The sequence below is a fragment of the Tursiops truncatus genome, chromosome 1 (genome assembly GCF_011762595.2).
Source record: "Tursiops truncatus isolate mTurTru1 chromosome 1, mTurTru1.mat.Y, whole genome shotgun sequence".
Taxonomy (NCBI): domain Eukaryota; kingdom Metazoa; phylum Chordata; class Mammalia; order Artiodactyla; family Delphinidae; genus Tursiops; species Tursiops truncatus.
The window spans coordinates 87,238,436-87,244,435 of record NC_047034.1 but is presented as its reverse complement, the minus strand read 5'-3'; positions in this window follow the sequence as shown (position 1 = coordinate 87,244,435).

The following is a 6,000-nucleotide window of genomic DNA, read 5'->3' as shown; positions in this document are numbered from 1 at the left end:
GATTGAGATGTCAGGCCAAGAAGCATGAATAATAATAGAAGTTGATACATGGAAAAGATGCAGGCTGAGCCTAGAAAACTGGTAATGTAGTTGGGTCAACAAAATAGGGAGTCCTGAAAGGCAAGCCAGTTTTAGGCAGGTGGGGAGTGAGGATGGATAATCAGTTGAGGGGTGCTGATGTAAAGCAACAATACTAATAGCAGTCACTTATTAAATAGCATTCTGCCAAGTCCTCGACAAACATTGTCTCATCCACTTTTCACCACAGACCATAATCTGACAGCTAGTAAGTGATAGAGCCAGGGTTCTAACCAGGCTTTTGTTCTAGCTAGGGCTCTTGGTCACTGTACTGTCATACCTCACTTTTTTTCCAGCGGCTGGGATGGAATTAAAGCTGCAAACTGGAGAAAATGTCTGGATAGTGTATTTCATACTATAGTGTATCAGCATTTGAGGTTCTTGGGAAACATACAGGCCCTTGGCTCCAACCCCAGAAATTCTGGGCTTTGTTAGGGCCAACATGGCCCAGGAGTCTTTGTTCTTTTGCAAGCCCTCCGGGTAATTCTGATGTAGTCTGTGGTCAGTGGCCATGGGTTGAGCAACACTAACCCACAGAGAGTAGAGTGTTGAAGTTATGAACTTGGGGTAATGTCATATTTAAGGCATGGGAAGGGAAGATGGTGCTAGAAAAGAGGCTCAGGTAGGAGAGCCAGAATAGTGTTCAGATTCTGAAGCTGAGAGGAGCTTCCAGAAGATAAATTCAGAGCTATTGAAGAGACAAGCAGAATGAAACTGCAAATGCCGTGGAATTTATTACTTAAAATTGTCACTTAAGTAATTGTTTTATAGTCATGTAATTATATCTCCCAGGAATTCAATCTAGCTTAGTATTTAATTTTACCTTATAACTGTCTGTGAAGAAGCATTGCTGTTGAGTTTATGAAATGCTAAAGGGGTACCAGAAAAGTTTTATGACTTGGCTGAGGGGTACATAGCCAGAAACTGATTGAAGTATCCTTGAGTTTTCAGTTAATCTAAAAAATAATGTGATTGTAGTCTATCTTGAAATTGAAAGCAATTGTAGGATTGAGTGAGTATGTGTGTGTGTACACAACGTAAGTTGTTTTCCATCAATGAACCATCACTTTTCTCTAGTACCTCCTAACTAGGTTACTAATAGGATTGAGATACAATGGAATTATAGGTAAAGTTGAGTGTATCTTTGACTTGTAAATGGTTGAAAGATTTCCCATTTTGAATTATCAATACTTGGTTTGTCTTTGATTGGTGTAGCTAATTATTTAATTCTTCAAATATTTAGGTACCTGTTATGTATCAGGTAGTATTCTAGGTCTTGGGAGTATATTGGTGAGGAAAACAGCTCCTTATGTCTCATGGAGCTCATATTCTGATGAAAGAAGGGAGGTAGGTAGTAAACTAAGTTAGGGCCTTGTTGCCAAGAACAAAGGGTTTAGATTGTATTCTAAAGCTGAATGCAATGGAAAGCCATTGGAGGTTTTAAGCAGGGGGATGAAGTGATTTGATCAAGATTTGACTACGTGTCTCAGGGAAGTAACAAATAAATGTCTTTCAGATTTCTTTCAATTATTCCCAAGATCTAGAATACTGCCTCGTATATAATAGGTACCCAGATATTTGAAGAATTAATTAATTAGCTACAGAAATTGAAGACAAACAGTATGAGTAATTCAAAACAGGAAATCTTTCAACCATTTACACATCAAAGATAAATGAACATTTCAAATTCTCTGCAAGACGGTGAATATGTTCTTGCTCAGAGATAAGCAGTGTTCTTTTATTTAAATACTGTAATAGAGATTTTATTTCTTCTTCAGGCTCATAATTGTTGACTACCCTGAGTTCTTCCTCCTTGTACATCCTCATTTTCTCAACATGTCATTTTTTATTCTTTCTGCTTTCAGCAAACTGTCATGACAGTTTACACTATAGTCACATATAGTTTCTGCTATAACACACTGACCATGTTTTCTGTATTTCATAACTTGTAATTTTTCTAGTGGTGTCAAACCAAACTTCAATACTAAAAATCAATTTAGAGGGTTTTTGTGGAATGGCTGTCATCCTATGCAAGCCAGTTACATGTGTGTATACAGTTTTAAAGTAGTGAATTAGTATCTGACCTTTCTCACGTAACCAGCAGATTTTCCTTTTACCCAAGCAAGGGGCTTAATAAAAAGCTGTCATGCATAAGCTTGTTATTGCATCTATGTTCAGGGTAGAAATATTATTACAGGTAAAATTAACACTTTGAGGCACCATATACATATATATTTTTATTACATATTTTTAAGGCATATTGAGAAAAGTGTTGTTTGATAAAATTGTATTTTAGCATATAGAAATTGACTGTCAGTAGTTTTACCTTGCTCCCAAGATAAGCATATCGTTTGTGTATATTCTTTTATAGAGAAACACTTCAATAAATACACTCTTTAGAATTTTTCTGCATTTTGTAGCAGAGGTCTCAAACCTGGCTATGCATTAAAATCACCCGAGGAACTTTTCAGTACCAATAGCTGGGAGTCTCTCGTAGATTATTTAAATTGATCTAGGTACAGTGGGGCTCTGCCAAGACCCCACTGTTGTTTTAAGTGCCCATGTGATTCCAGTATGTAGCCAGGGTTGAGAACCGCTGCCCTAGAGACAAATCTTAAACATACAGACCAACACACGCACAATCAGCCTCTTAAAAACTGTTGGAACATCAAAGCGAAAAACTTTCAGAGTATAATTTGGGTTCAGTAGAGTATGTATATTGTTTAGTCTTCTAGAATTTCTGCTGTTGAAAGCGTGGCCCTCAGACCAGTTGTAATAGCATCACTTAGAAGCTTGTTAAGAAATGTAGAATTGCAAGGCCTCACACAGACCCACTGAATGGACTCAGATCCCCAGGTGATTCCTCTGTACTGGAAGGTTTGAGAAGTACTTATTAAGATGCAGATATATAAATGTTCTTTGTAATAAAAATGGGTGAGTAGAATCTTATCCCTCATGCATAAGATTCTCAGATTTGTGCATTAGTCAATGACATTTACTTTAAAGATTTAAAAAAAATATTTCAATAAGAAAAGTAAGAACAAGAGTTCATAGGTAGTGAGCTTCTGGTGACCAGAGAATTACCAGAGGGTCTCTGCCACCAAGATAGGGGAGGGGTTATTGTTGTCTATCCTAGTTGGTTGGTTCTTGCTTATTTTGTTACACTTTTATTTTTTTCTCTCCCTCCTATTCTGTTCTAGCCCACTCTTTTCATTGTGAGATAGAATATGTTATTTTTTTATAGATACAGATGAGGATATTTGAGACACTGTACTGATAGGTACCCCATAATTTAGAAAATTTGGTAGAGGTAGGTTCAGAGCTTTCTATGGAGGGGATGGATATGGACAGGACTGAGGAGTGGTTCCTAATTGCTTTTGTTTTTAATTGTATGATAATAACTTCATTAATAAACTGATTTTCCTCACATAGCAACAAGAATCTAATTATGTTAAAGTTCACAGTGACAAATAATAAATATTAAGATTTGTATATATTGAAGGGAATGGACCAATGTGAATGTTCAGAAAATACTGTAAATTGCATGATATCAATTTAGATACAGAAATGCTATTTTTAATGCATAAGTTTTTATGATAAAAAATTCTAAAATACATTAACCAAGCAACCATGTTGATATCAAATAAAAAATCGCAGCCAGATTATTCTCATCCCACCATTTTTTAATTTTTAAATTGGCATGTGTTTTAGAGGGATTTTTCATTAAGCACAGCAATGTCAGCGTCTCTAGAAAACTTTGCTAGGGTGGTTTTATGATTTATAGATTTCTCCTGAGACATGAGAGGTGCTTTTTTATTTTTTAGTGGAGACTTAACCTGTATCATTTATTTCTCCTGACAAATTTCATTTGTGAAGTTTACCCTCTGCAGTGTTATTAATCTTACTGGAAATTCATTCCACGAAAAGGATGAATTCATCTGAACTTTAAGGTTTGGTGGTTGAAAATACTTTATTTCTGTGATACATGAGTGTTTTTTTCTTTAATATTAATGGTTTAAAGTTATTTTGAACCTTCAGAGACGCCTTTTCTTCTATTTGCTGCTCCTTAAGTTTAGAGATATCTGAAGCCCTAATTTAAAAAAAAAATTTAACACATGGTATTGGATCTACCTCCTCTATTTTTTTTTAATAGCCAAGTTTAAAGGAGGGAACATTTCTAAGTATAGTAATTGGTTAAAATGTCTTTTTTTCCTCCTGGGTTTCTTTTTAGGAACTACTGACAATCAAAAACCTATAGCCGACTTTGGGATATGGCTTTATTATTCAGCAACTAAAAGATGAGTTCTAATTGGCAGACTTCTGGCACTGGCACTTGTCCTTCTGTTTCTATAGAAACTGGGTTGGAAGTCAGAGCTGCACAAAGGGAATGGGTAAGTTTCTTTTAAACTCCATATTTATAAACCCGTATTAACTGTGGCATGGTATCAGTTTTCACATAAGGATATATACATTAGTGTACTAGAACGCAAATATGAACTACTGATTTTTACTTGAGTGGAAACTGACATCAGGTCATTAAATGTAATAGGAGGGTTTAAATATGGATTTATTTTTCTCGTGACTCTGACTTCACATTTCTTGAAGCAGTGAACTCAATATGATAATTTTCACTTTCACTTATATCTCATTTCGGGGTGATAAAATTGGTTTTTATCCTCTTAGATCTTTATTGTCGTTTTCTGGTAAGTGATATAAAATATGTACAGAGGACATTTAAAAAGTCTGCATGAATTGTAAGTCTCTTCTCTGGGGCAAAGTCTGATTCTTTCCATTATAAAACAAGTACTGTACAACTGACTAGTTTTTTAGCTTCTCTCCTCTCTTAGCCAAGCAGGACGAGGTCGTCTGTTGGGCACATACATGTGTTCTCATCCAGGCAGACACCCATTAATCGTAGAACCTAAGACACCTGGCAGTTGGTGAGTTATCTTATTACTATGGCTTCAGAGGACTATGCTGCACAGCTGGGGCATTTAGCCTTGAAATGGTTTAATCAAGTGTGATAAACTCCTCTGATCTACAGGTTGGTGTTTGTAAATTAATTTATACTAAACTTTGACTAGTTGGGATATTGAAGGAAGGTAATATTAGCTCTTGTTCTTTAAAACTTATCTATCATTTCCTTGCTCATGAAATACTGCTCTTAAGGGATAGATTTCTCTTTTCCTTACTAAGAGAATGTTGAAGTTGGTTGACACCAACCAAAGAGTGGGACATCTTGGCTTTATTTTGGCCCAAATTGTTAGTTTTGTAAAAATAGTGTAAAAGCGAAAGTTGGAAATTTTTCAATAGGGAAAGTTAATTCAGTTTTTAAAATTTCACTTCACAAGTCCTTGGTCAGTTAATGCCTGAAAGTGGATTTTCATTAAAACTGTATGCCTCCCTGCCTTAAGTACTACTGTGTATCCTCTTTGTTTCTATGTGTTCACTGGAGCTTGAATGATGTAAAAATAAATTGAATTTGTGACTGTTGGTAAATGTGGACAGAAAAAACTTTAGTCTCTAGCTGCCTGCTGTCAAGTATCCAGACATCCAGATGTGTCTTTACTCCTTAGTAAGGGTGGCCAGCTTGTCCTGGTTTTAAAACGGAGAGTCATAGGTCGCAGGAACTCACTGATTTCCAGGCAAGCCAGACAGTTGGTCACCCTGTCTTATTCTCTGCATGCCTGAAACAATGTCACTAGGTTGTTACTGATCATCGTTTTGGATAGAAGTAGATTTTTACGTTATGTTAGCTTCTGTTGGAATGTACCAGAGAGTAAGTTCTTCTTTTTAAAGAAATGATAGTCTTATTTGTCTCAGTGATCCTAGGTAATGCCAGCTTCCCTCTCATAGAAATAAAACATGAATTTTATTTTATTTATTTATTTATTTATTTTTTGCGGTACGCGGACCTCTCAC